Source organism: Taeniopygia guttata, chromosome 2 (assembly GCF_048771995.1).
Source record: "Taeniopygia guttata chromosome 2, bTaeGut7.mat, whole genome shotgun sequence".
Classification (NCBI taxonomy): Eukaryota; Metazoa; Chordata; class Aves; order Passeriformes; family Estrildidae; genus Taeniopygia; species Taeniopygia guttata.
The window spans coordinates 121,587,293-121,601,473 of NC_133026.1; the positions used below are offsets into that span (position 1 = coordinate 121,587,293).

The 14,181-nt window shown below is 35.9% G+C and overlaps 1 long non-coding RNA gene across 1 annotated transcript; it reads left to right on the plus strand.

Annotated features, from left to right (window-relative positions):
- The first annotated feature begins 440 nt into the window (after positions 1-440).
- On the plus strand, positions 441-13,343 carry LOC115493922 (uncharacterized). Its single transcript, XR_003958925.4, has 4 exons — positions 441-2,497; positions 10,476-10,576; positions 10,902-10,951; positions 12,235-13,343. It is a non-coding gene; the product is annotated as an uncharacterized lncRNA (long non-coding RNA).
- The last annotated feature ends 838 nt before the right edge of the window (positions 13,344-14,181 follow it).

Consider the following 14,181-nt stretch of genomic DNA (forward strand, 5'->3'; position numbering starts at 1 on the left):
TCAAATTGTGCTACTCAAACATTGTATTTGATTTCCAAAGCCCCCTGGGCATCCCATAATGTCTCCCTTCATCCTGGGTACGAAGCATTTATTGAACAATCTGTTTCGATTCTGGCTATCTTTTCGAAAGCACCCAAACATCATAACCATGGGACCAGGTTTTCCTCCTCATCCGAGAGCAACTTGTTCTTCTTTGGAGTGGCGAGTGCCACATCCGTAGGTTCGGCGATGATATGTTACCTTGTGAGCTCCTGCTCCCACGGTGGCTGCACTATAGAGGGCTTCATTCCTGTGCCACTCATCTAAAAAGGGGGAGGATGTCTACAGAGCGCACATTAATATGCGGCACATAACCACGTCTCTGAATGCCAGCCTTCCATTCTTCATTAAACAAAATGGCTGGATTGCAGTGATTGTTTTCCCCTCCACGCGCGCGCGCGCACAGGCACACACACCACGCACGCAGGCACATACCCACACACCCCCCACATGCACTCTGGCTCTCTCTCCTTTTGTCCCTCATGCACACGCACTCACACACACACACACACTCTCACACACACACACGTAGCGTGTTGGTGCAGCGAGTTACGTGTGAAAAGTTATCTGCGGCATGCGTGACACGCGAGGAGATTCCTGCCAACGTCAGGGCCCTTTTTTGCCATGCAGCAACAAGTGGCAGAATCAATGGTTGTACAGTTATTCAGCAATGTAATTCATTTCACTGGCTTTGGCTCCCAGCCAGATCCGCCATCTGTCTCTTGCTCTCCCTCTCTCTCTCTCGCCTGAATTTGTCCTACATTTCGTAATGTTACGTGCTTGCCATCCTTATTCTATGTCAGAGGTACAGCACGAGCCTCACCCCCGTTCCGACGTGGAGTTCTGTGAGTTCGGTGGCACTTTGGATATTCCACTCCAGTGCCATAGGAAGAAAAGGGTAAGGAAAGAACAGAGGGATAGCTGCAAAGAGAATGGTGCTCTTCTATCTGAAAGCCAGTGCCTCTGCTTTTTATTTAAAGCATTGATATGGATCTGTCTCACATGGGAACTTTTCCTGCTTCGTTAGAGTATCTTCGTTTTCTTTATTGGATGCTGGCACTGTACGCCACTGCACAGCTCCGTGGAATGCCTGCTGTTGGATACTTGCAGATCCCTGCCACCAAGCAACCTCCTGCACTGGAAATCGGGTGACTACTCCAGGATCTTATGCGTGCTTGCTGTTTGAAGCTGCAGAAAAGTGAATAATCAATTAAGTATTGATTTCTTGTAAGATTTGGTAAATTTCAAAGGCGAGACAAAGAGGATGGCTTAAGGAAAGCACTGCAGGGACTTGGCGTAAATTAGACAACTAACAGCAGTGCAGAATAAAATAACACCTCAACTGAATATTTCCTTGGAAGAATTAGCACTAGCTATTGGAAGACGATGGTGGATTTAATCAAGACGGCAGGCACGCTTGAGTTTTAACCGTGAACCTGAAAGAGGAGCTAATTATAACCACCTTTTTATATGGAGCTAATTTGACTGAATGGATGCAAATGTGCTTTATTTATGGATGAAGAAGCAAGCCTTACAGCATTGACTTTGGGATCATCGCATATGCTAAGCTTTACAGCTTCTTTAAAAGTCAAGCCTACAGTACATTTTTATTTACTGAGAAGGTATTTATATGTAAGCATAAGCTAGCCGTACAAAAGATTCATCAGAACAATGTACTGTGTGGCACCGAGGATCTAATTATAATTTTGCAGCATTTCATGTTTTCTCTAATTTGGTACTTTTCAACCCTCGCTTGTGATGGGCTATAAATGGGACAATAAATGTATGATTTAAACTATTGTGATTTTCATTGTATAGTTTATTAATCGTACTGTAGTTTTCTTAACGTGTTTTTGAATTATTCAGCAGTAATTTATAATGAAAGAAGCAGAAATGGTGGGGTGGTTTTAAATTCATTTATAATCTCACAGATCTAAATGTACAGGTTCTACCAGCCGATGAGCTCTATAATTATGAAAGAATGTTAAAATTTTCAGATAAATGGGGCACTGACTTTACAATGGGCATAATATTGTATAATCAGTAAAAGGAGGATTGTTATGTTTTGACTCTGTGGAGAATGGTCTTGGGTAGTTAACTCCTTCTATGCTGATAATGATAAGCAAATGTACTTTATATAAGAACATAGTGGGAGAATGTAATGCACTGGTTTGATGTTTTGCTAGTCTGAAACCTTAGCATATTTTTTTTTTCATTTATTTCCATTTCTGTTACTTTTCTTTTTCCTATTTGCTTCTCTGGGTTTTGTTGAGGCTTTTTTTTCCTCCTGTCTTGCAATCTACATTCCCTGAGCAACCACAGGAACCAAGTTACATTAAGCTTCAACACAAAGACGATGTAAGAATAATGAATCCTCATTTGCATCGACATTTGTATTCAGATTTGCCAGGCTATAAACTTGGCAGATCAAGCGGAATATTAAGTAGAGGCTTCCATGGTAAATTGCGACTCTTGCAATTGCTGAGTCGTTTTTCCTATTTTTTGCATGTGTGTGTGTATATGTGTGCATTTGTATATGTTTGTGTGTGTGTGTGTGTGCATGTGTGTACGTGTGCATATCTGTAGTCGCAGGTGAAGTCTTATGACTACTTGGTTTTTGAGAAGCACATTGGCCCTCTTTCTCTTTCTGTATATGATGTCAGTTTATGCAAAATGAAGCAGGAATACTCAAGCAGTGAGCATTTTAGTTGAAGATACAGTGTGACATATGAATTAAGTATTCACTTGCTTTTCTAGAGACTGTGTGAAAGAATTCCTTAAACAAATAGATAAACACTATTGCAAAATTACACAGATCTTTTGCATCAGCTAGTGGCTTGATTTCACTACATCTAGAATCCAAAGCAAAAACTCTGAAGTAGTGTTGAACATACCTGCTGCATTTTACTGTTTTATTTGTGGTGGTGCTGCATGTATGCATGTATGCTTCCGTGAAAATCTTTGGCCTTGGTGCGCCTACCATCAGCTGCTCTTCGCTATGGTTTGGTTGGATTGTCTCCAGCTTTACAGCAGTATGTGCAAGAGCTAAGTTGGCCCTTCTCTTCCAGAGTTGGATATCAAACCTTTTCCTTCACTGATATTTGCTGAAGAAAAGGTGGTCCTACATAATCCATTTTCTCAAGAAAGAGGAAACCTCTGGATGAACCTCTTTCAGAATTAATAACTGCAAAAATGGAGCATTTACCTTATAATTCTCCTGTTTAATTTTGTATTTTGTATTTTAATTTTATTTCAGAAGTAGTGAAAAAAATGTTCAGTCAACAAATGCTAAAAATGTTTCAAGACTCACTTTTACTATCCATAGATTTTCAAATATTGCAACAAAATCCTCTGGAGAGAACTTAAGAGTGACACTGAATTAGGCAATGCAGGAAATGATCAGGCATGCAGAAAATACTTCCAGTCTCTTCTTTTTGCATGCATCCCCTTCCTACCACTTCCATAACCACAGACCTAGCAAGAATGTCACTACAGTCCACAGTGTGTGTTTTCACAATTTGTAGTTGACTTCTGTGTTAAAAATGAACTATTATAGAAAAAAAAAAAAAATGGAACTCATTCCAGTCCTTTCTAAACAAGTCAAAGGACTGATTTTAAAAACTTAATCTGTTGATTTTCATTTAGCTAATCCATTGAAAATCAAGTGCAATGCAATGGCTGAACCTGTTGTAAACAATATTATACTCTATAAGTATTGGCTACAATTTCAGCTGAGAAAACTCTATCAGCTTTGCTTTCTACAAAAACACACAAAACCCTAATACTGTTTTGATTTACTTTAATTTTGTTTTTAGACTATAATGGGATAATTGATCATGCAGGAAATGGTCTGTTGTAATGCAGCGTTCACTGAAGGAGGAGGATGATGCTCTGTTCATGTAGAACAGCAACCTGTGGCAAGCAAAAGCAACTATGCATCATTACTTGTTTGCTATTTTTGAGAAGCTTCATAACTGTAGTCTTTTATTATGGATGAAAAAATGGAATATGGTCTTTCCTTCCTTTGAAAGAGTATTCTGAACTACATTTCCAAAATGGTGCTTAAGGTAAAAGGGAAAGGTAGAACTTACAAGGTATGTTTCCATACTTTGCTTCCTTATGCACATCGTCTTGATGAAATTATATAAAACTTTGTTGTTTGGGTTATTATATGTATCTCCCACTAATTGTTTTGAAAATTTACCTTAAAGCAGCTTTAAAAGTGTCTTTTTCTGAGAAAGGAGAAACAATATCTCAGTAGCTTTCATAAAAAAATTAAAAAAACCATTTTAAAAAATTGAAAATATATTTAAGTTCCAAATTTATAAGGAATAACAGATTGATAGACTGCAGTGTTTTTGTTAGACAGGAATTTGCAATAGTCATTCACTACATGAATACTTTGAAAAATTAATGCCTTCGGGAGTTTCTTTGTCTCCATAAAAAATTCCCCAATTTCTTGCTCTTTGACTATAGAACCCAAAGAAAGGAGAGATGAATGAAAAGTACTGTAGGCTCCAAAAAATGTATCATATTCACTGAGAAAAAGATAAAAACACCTGGAGAAAAAAAAAGGAAGGTGAAGCTAATGTTTCCTGGGAGAAACTCCAATCTGTTGTCTGGCCTTTTATGTGTACAGTGTTGTTGAGTAAAACACTGTAGTGCAAGATATTTAAAAAATGTAGTGTGTGATGTATATTCACCACCACTGGACAGAGTGATGGCAGGCAGTCAGTGCAGGCATAGTATGTGGATGCTTTAGGAGGAAACTCAAGGCCTGTTACAGTATTTCAGTCTAGCTCATGATGTTGCTAAAGAATTTAGGATTCCAACAATACAGTGCTCACTATATATAGCAAGGGTCAGATCTGCTGGCCCATAGCATTTAAAGGGAAGCTATAATTTTTTTACCATTAGTCCTCTGATCAAAGATCCTTTTGTGTAACTTACTGCTGTGATGAGTATCACTCAAGTTTTGTATTTCTTACTGGCAGCTTGGTTGTCTGTTTCTCTCATTGGCGTGAGCTTATCTTGGGACTGAACTGTAAGTTTTCTGCATCTGCAGGAATGCAGTTTCTTAAACAGCATTTTTCAGATTATTTTGTGCATTAAACAGCTTTTTGAACTTGGAGAATTTAACTGTATCTCTTATATAACCATTTCCACTTCAAGTTTCTGGTTTTTGGTTAAGACAGAAATTACTTTTTAAATGAGCAAATATATGCAAACCAGAGAGTAGAAGAGATAACAGATTGAGACTCAGAAGTGGCTTTTGCATTTATCATTTTTATAAACTATAAGACTTCTTTCCAAGGTGAAACACCTGTTTTCCTGCTTTATGGTTCCTTCAGTGGTATGTCTTTTGAGACACCAAATCTGTAATCCCTGTGCACATTTCAGTAATTTACAACTAAAAATTAAATATTTTGTGCAAGATTTTCTAGTTTTGCTAAAGACTTTGGTGCAAAAGTGTAATCCACTGACATGTGCTGTATGCCCTACTTTGGCATCCAATAAAAAGTTCATGTTTTCCTTAATAAAATAAATATACTTTCAGTATCAACAGCTTTCACATGGCAAACCTTTTCATTTAATTGCCAGAACTGAGTTATCGATTTTCAATTTCAAGCTGTCCTTCAATTACTAGAGACAAAATTTTAAAGACTATAAATATTGTTAGATAATGAATAAACTGGATATATACAAAATTTCCTCAGACCTGAGGTCCTTTTTTGTGGTTTCTTACTTATTGAATTTTATATCAAATCACATTGCAATCCTGTAATTTGTGTTTATATAGGATCTAGCATAATAAGATTCCAGTGTTGATCACTATCATAACATAAATAAGCCTAGAAATGCATAGTTTTAGACAATAGAAAAGCTTTCCAGGGTGGCTGTTTATTTGCATAATCAACACTGTCTCATTTAGTTTAGTGGTTACTGCTTTTGGCAAAATTCTGTGGTCATTAATTGTGCTTTGAATTTCATTGGGAATTGTGCTTAATGAGAACAGATTTTGATGCAAGGTCAGCTCTGTGAAAACCATACCAACCCATGCTTCATTATTGTCACAGTGAGTCGCAGAACAAACAACATAGAAATCACTTCATTCTGCACTGAACTTGGCCAGATCTAGTGTTGAATTCAACACTTTGGTAACAAAACTCACCAACTGAGCACAGGGGAAGGCTGAAAAAAGGAGAATCTAATTTTTGAATTTTAGGTTATTACAGGTTAGAGATGGGAGAAAATTTCTGTGCAATGGAGGAACAATACTGGATGTTGATAAAACAAGTGCAAGGAGATGGGAATTGAAACAGTGTTTTTGCTGTTAACCTAATGTCCATAGTTAAGAGAAAGAACAAGATGCAGAACACAAATTCTAGTCATTGCAACTTGCAGTGTATAAGTACCAGTTTCTCCTGGATTCATAATTTACATTAGAACCTGCAATGAATCATGGCACGTAGAAGTGGTCCTAGGCTGCAGAAAATAAATCTAATGACACACCAGCTATTACTAATTTAGGACTGCCTGCTTCTGCTCTCAGTAATGTAAGTGGGAGGTTTTCTGTGAACTACACTGGGAGCTGTATTTGGGCTTATTCACAATACACTGAAGTTGCTTTTGCTGTATTATGCCACAGTCATAAACACTCAATAGGGCATTTTAAATATCAGAAAGTATTCTAGAGCCATATTCAATTTAAAGTTTTTCCAACCTGACATAAGCATTTTCTTAATAATAATTAGCATAGAAGTTGATCCTTGCAGTTTAGAAAAGTATTTGATTTTTCTTTTAAAAATTGAAGTTCTTACATATGAATTCTCTAGATAACAAACATAATTTCCTCTTAAGCACTTAAAAATATAAATAAAATGCTGCAAAATAGAGGTTAAAAAGGATCCAGGTACGAAATGTATCTTCTTCATCTTATATTTTTCAAATTCAAATCAGATTTTCCTTGCATTTGTGTCCCAGCAAACCAGTAAATTCCCCCCTGAAAATACTTGCAGCCAGAATGATCCTAATGAATTTTGAAGCCACAGTAAAAACACATGGGGATGAGCTGATATCCCACTGATGTCTTTCAGACTCTTGACAATAAATGCACCCAGTACACCAAAAGATAGAAGGGAGGGATATGTTGAAGCTGTTGGCCAGAAATCTGATTCTGGGGGGAGGAGAAAAGTGAATCAGAGCAGACCCACACATGTTGTTGCATCACAGAAAATGAAGTGGGGAGTCCTAGCAAAAGAAACTTTCCCCATAGGTCCACTTAGATACCACAGGTAGAAGGAGACAGCAGTTTTTTAGGGAAGTATTACAAAAATGCAAGACAAAACAGAGCTTTACATTACAGGAAAACATTATTTACATTGTTCAGCAGTACACAAAATACTTCCTAGAATCAAAAACTGAGATTTTTTACTCTGTTTCCACAGCTTCACAAATTTTCTCAGTACTACTTTGTATTGCACTTTCAGCAATATTCTGTATGATTTTTAAGCTTCTACCATCAAAATTGTTTTCCATTTCTCATACATACTACTTCAACAGCGTTTCTTCTTATACATAATGACTAGTACTGTCTGGACAACCCGCTGAAAGTGTTTCAGAGTTTCTCAGCAGGATGAAAGTTAAAAACAGAAAGAAGTTGTAATCTTCTTGATTATTTGCAGGGAGATCACAAATTGAGGAAGAAGGTTATCTTGTTCTCAATAAAAATGAAGGATTGTGAAAAAATATTGCTTAGCATCCTGTGGGGGGTTTTAACAAGTCACCTGCTAGTTTTATCTCAGTTATGGATTCCAATCTTTTGTTCAGTCATTTTGTTCCAAATGAGTCTAAGTTCTGGTGTTTCTTATTAATTGCATTTTCTTTCCAATTTATGTTTTAATCTATTTCTACAGCAGGACACGTCCAGATGTTTAGTTTTGTGAAGTGTTAAGCGTCTTAAGCATATGGAGATCCTCTGGCCTGAGTACCACATAGGCTTTGCCTAAAATACCTTAGTATTTTTTGAAGACTCAGTTAGCATGTTCCATATAATTAAAAACAGAGTACAATGATAGTTATTCCTGAGTTTTGCTTTTATTGGCATTTTGCATTAAAGCAAAAATAAACCCCTAATGAACTAAATCCAAGATTTTGAGTCTGGCCAGTTATTTCTGATTTTTTAAATACAGATTGGTGGTGCTCATTTAAAAGAGTCATGACTGACAGTACTTTCAAAAATCAGGCCTCTGACTCAGCTGTTGAAAATGGCAGTCTTCAAACTTTAACTTTCATTTTGAAAATATCAACTTCAGTCAATGCTGCATTTTAAATTTCAAGTCTTATTTCTTTAGAAAAACAAACCATAACTTATGCTGAAGTTATCTTATCGCACCCCCCCCCCCCAAACATTAAACTGGTTATAGTGTTCATTTTGCAGTAACTATATATTGGTGTGCAATTACAATGAAGATTTCTGCTACTCAGGCTGTTAATATTGTAGAAAATGCAATGCAGAGAAATGCAGCAGACACAGTTCCTATTTCTACCCCAGAAAGGGCAATACTAGACAGAGCTGGCTTCAGCAGTATTATAGCCAATACAAAAAGGGAGGAGTTTCTTCACTTCAAAAGAAGAAAAAATATTATCTTTTTATCATCAAATCATTTAGAAAAGAAACCACAGGTGGGAATCCTGAAAGCTTACATGAGTCAGAAAGGTCAAAAACCAATTTCTGACTTGTTGAAGACACCCTCCTGGTTCTTTGAAGTGTGATTTTTTTTTTTCTAGTGGTATTCTTGGCCAGCCAGGCAGCTTATTAGACAGTCAGACTGCTTCATGTGACTATTCTAAAGACTGTGTTGGCTTCTTATTTGCACCACTATTTAGTTTAAGGCTTTATCTGTGAAGGTTATTTAGTTTGTATTTGGTGATATCTCACAGCCCTAAGATTTGCAACTTACAAGCATGCCTTCCTCTGTAGATCTTCAAAACATGGTGGGAAACCCTATAATTTTTTTTAATGAAGGTGCTCACTTACAGAAAAAAAAATGCCAATTAACATTTTAGAGTAGGGATATGCTTTTGAATGTCTAACTGTAATATGACATGGCCAAAATAGTATACTTGGTAAAACTGTCAATAATTGCTAAGTCAAAAACTGTTAATAACTGCTAAGTCAAACAAATATTTCTAAATAATGCATCTAGTCTAAGCATTAATTTTTGTATTGCATCTCCAAGAATTTGTCTCCCAAAATATGTAGCATATCTTACATTGTAAGTAAAGCAAATGGAAAGAGAAGATTGAAAATAGATAAGGGGGAAATAATTTGATACCCTGCCACTTGACAGCAGTCACACTTCCCATGTCAAATGGGATAGATTTTTATTCAGAAAAATTACTTTTTGGAAGGAACTGGGGGAGGGGCAAAATAAAAAATGTTTATTAACAGTTATAATCCTGATACTTCACCTAAATACCTTACAAAAAATGGAGAAAATAAAAAACTTAATTTAAAAAATAGTAAAAATACCACAAAGATAAAATCTCATGAATTTTTAAAATATACATTAATGATTTTAGCAGCATGTTTCTGTAACATCTGTAGGAATCTGTAGCATCTAACTGTAAACAGGACTGGGGGAACATTTAGTGCTAGACAAGGCTGAGTCCTGAAAGGCAGCTTGCATTTTTGATTTAGAAACAACCTTCCTTCTATCTGGACCTGACTGAATCAAGCTATTTTTCTTACTTGAATATCCTTTTCTGAGATCCATTTTTATCTTGAAGTAGAACTACACCATTTGTAAAGGGGTGAAATATCTGACTACAACTTCTAGTTTAAATTTTCTTTATATGAAGCATTCAGAGATCTGTCCCTATTCATAATTCTTATTTCACTAAAATTTTACCTTGAACATAAAGATTTTGTATTTTTACTCTAGACATAGTAGGAATAAGTTTAGTATGAGCTAGTATGTTGCTGTTTTATTAGAAAAGGATGTATGATCTGTTGACCAGAAGCTGCTGTGGTATCAATTGCAAATAACCTAGTGAAACTTGGAAGAAAAATACACACAATCTACTTCCCCGAGAGGAAAAGAAAAAAAAAATTTAAAAAAAAGAAAGAAAGAAAAACCAAAACTTACTGGATTTCAGCTGAAGGTTTGCAAATCATTGTGTGAAATACTAACCTTTCATTGCACTCAACAGATCCGAGTATGTGACAGTATGAATCTTCTAATCAAGCTGCTTAAAACCCTCAGGCCGTGTCTTGACAATACAGTAAATCTTACTTCAGAGCTCTTGATCTAGGACTGGAAATGCCACAGCCACGTGATGCAAAGCATTCCTTTGGTACACAACCATTACTATGTCATTACTATGTTTGTACAAGCAGGCTATTGTTAAAGGTGTCTATTTTCCTCCTACAGGTGACTTGAAACCCCTATAAGAGAAGAAAGATTGCATAAATGCTATACTGCATACTTTGACCAGTTCAGCAGCAATGCATATTGATATTGAACAAAATCAAGTTAGTATCTGATCATGCAAAAACCTAGTATAAGTGGAGATAAAATTGTGGCCAGAAAAGAATCATTTCCTGCACAAGGGTATTCCAAAATATCTGAAATTGCTGGAAGCACTGAAAAGTCATATGTTGAAGACTCATCCTAAAATTTATTCTTTGTTCTACCTAATGGAGCTTCCTAAAATTTTGAGTCTACGAGTTCTACCATGTAGAGCTCAGTATTAGTAATATGAGTGAGACTATGCAGTGTGATATCCTAAAAATCTTATCTTTTGCCATATGTAGGCTAAAAGCCTGGGACTTAATTTTTTGGGGTTATTTTTTGCAGTTGCTACTGGATGTTGACCAGAAAGTTGGAAGGGCTGACATCCTCCCACAGTAAGTTGTCACTAGTTTTCACTGCCAAAATTTTCATGATAATCATCAAAAATTTTACTAACAATTATCCCTGACTGTGCTTAATAGTAAAACAAGATGGAAAGAACATTTTCAAGAACAAATTGTTCATTTGTATGCAAACTACTTGTCCTGAAGTTGTCAAAAACCTCTCGCTTTTGCCTTACACCCACGCCAGAGCAGTTCCAAAATATTGAGTTTCAGCACACTTAATTCTTATTGTTCCTGGCATGGGTTGTAGAAGAAAGGGATTCTGAGATTTCAAATCTTCTTGTGTGCAGCATAACAGTTGTTTACAACCTTACTGGACTGTATCAGTTAGCATCCTGCCTCATAAGAACATGCTTAGTACTGCTACATTTTAAGTACAATTTTACTCACTTTTTTAAATTAAGGAAGGATTAACAGATGACCTAACAGTTATTAGTAGTCCAAATATTATGGCTGCTTCTTATTCTATTGCAATTCTAAGTGTTAATACATTATGATGCCAAATAAGTTTACACTTGAAATTCAGGAGTTCAAAGCTACTTCTGGCCTCAATAACTGTTCAAAGACTTTTGAATGTGAAGGTATTAATCAAAACTGGAATATAGTCAAAGGCAAATTAAATGCAAAAAGTTACAATTTTGAAAACAAGTTAGACAAAAGATGTTAAAAGGAGAACCTGAAGAAGCAATAAAATATGACTGGAATATATAGATTAAATAAGAATGTTGAAACAGTTTTGTGAGATTCTCAGGAGAAAATTGAGTTATGGTTGCTTTTGGTTTTGCTGATGATGATGGTAGGAAGCAAAGGAGTGCAAGTGATTAAGGCATTATTGTAATACTTTAAGTAACTTGGATCATTTCCTGACAACTTTAAGCCTTAGGGAAAAAAAGTAGCTGTAAGTATCTGTTTTCAAGCCACCATCTGTGACATCGTACTTCTTAATAACAGAGTCTTTAAAGAGCCAGAATTTTTGCAAACCTATTCTCTAAACAAAGGTTAGAGATTTCTTTACTTGGAAAGCAGAACTAAAACGTTGGGGTATTTTTGGCATTGGTTTTATGTTTGGAATTTCAGTTAATCTGGGTATCACCCAATGTGGCACTCAAGTCTTATCTTACCAGTGTTTGAATGTCCTTGACTTTATGGAAGTGAGTGGAAAGTCCATCTCTCTGACTCTTGCGGAGAATCACACCAGGGCTTTAGGCTATGTTTTCCTGGCTATTATGAATGTGCATTGAATAGAGTCTTTTCTTCCATCTGATGCATGTAAGGTGATGAAGAATCCCAGCCAGGATGCCTGTGAGGTTGACTCTCCTCTCCAGCACCCACACAAGGGCTGGAAATAAAGCGGTTGAAGTCACACTGTAGCTGGAGTTGCCAAGGCTTTGTCTACCCTGTTTCTGAAGAAAAGTCAAAACAGAGGCTGGTATTTTTTTACTTTTTTGTGACCACTTGATGTGCAGTTCCCGACTTCAGAGATAAGTGTCATGTAATGGTGCTTCCAGTAACAGCGGTCAGATATTTCTGTATGACTACAGTTTTAACTGTCAGCTGGAAGTAGTTTAATAGACCTAATAAATATGACCATTGTCCTTATTCTGGCTTTCCTTAATGATGCTAACTGTAACTTTGCATTTTTATGTACCAGAATAATAAAATGTTAGTCATATTTTTCTCAGTTTGACTGCTCAAAGAAAGTGGATGTGCGTATCTGCCTGTCTCTGTGTATACTGTATCAAAATAGATTTTCAAAGTGGTAATGTGAAAGATACAAGTAGAGACTTCAGGGATTGGCTGTAGACTTAATCATATGTCTCATATTGAAAGAGAATTACTTGGCTGAATTTGTCTCAAAGATATTTTGGCAGCTTTTCATTTGTGTCTTTTGCCAGTAACAGACATCAAAATAAGTGCAAAGATCTTTTTTCCCCTAAACTGCCAAATTAAAACATTTTCTGTCAGTTCCTTCCAGTTCATTGCTCTTTCACAGAATCATAAAGTAACCAACTATGTGAACAAAAAAACAGGTCTGATAAGTATTTGTGTTGGGCTTTTTTCAATCAGAACTTCATGGAGATGTGTTGGAAGGGACCTTAAGAGGTCATCTAATCTACGCTCCTGCTCTGTATTGAATCAGTTACACAGTGTTACTGGCAGACATTTGTCTAATGTTCATTAAAAAGAGCCATTACAGGGGTTTCCTCAACCTCACTGAGTAACCTGTTCAAATACTCTTCTTCAAATAAGAATGTTTTTCCCCTTATTTAAATTAAATATTTTTGCATGCAAATGCACTGCTTACTTCTTTCCTTACCACCATTACATATCACGAACTGTTGATTACTCTTTTAATAATAAATTGATTTGACTTTTTTTGACATTACTGTTCTATCTCATTTGTTTAATTCTGTTGATTGCCTCAGTAGCTATATATATATAACAATAGTCTTGTTGGTATAGAGTTTGACTCTATAGTGGGTCACCTGTAGTGAATACAGATCTTTGCCAGTGAATCTGATGCCACATTATATGCATATATATATATATATGTGTGTGTATATATATATATATATATACACACATATATATTTATAAAAGAGAAAGATAGAGACACTAAAGTTCTAAGGGGGCAGCCTGTAATAAGTGCAACTATTTGGGAAATATATTTCAAAATGTCAGAAATCATGAGGTACAAACAATATATATTTACATAGTTGATATTTTTACTTTGCATTTGCTGTGAATATATATATATATATATATATATATGTACACACACATATACAAAATACCTCAGTGTGGGCAAGAATAGTACAAAATTATGAATAAACTAAGAATACCAAAATTCATTTCATATCCAGAAAGAGCTTCTGTGTCTTTAGGATAGTCACATTCTGCCTAGTGACAATGGCAGAGAAATGTGGATCATCTTCAGGCTAATTATATCATAGTCCAACATTGTCTTTATGTGTAAGACACAAAAGCATACAAAGACACATGTACACACAAAAAAAATCACACACCGCTTGTGCTTCTGAGCTTCTAAAACAGAAACAGAGGAATACTATGAAAAATATGTGCTTCGGTTTGGTTCAGATTTTTTAACCAATGATCTTTGAGCAGGTTCACATTTTTTCCCATACAGTTCAACCAACCATCATCAAAATGAGTAGTAATGAAAAGAACTGCAATATCAAAAAAAAAAAAAGAAGCTTTGA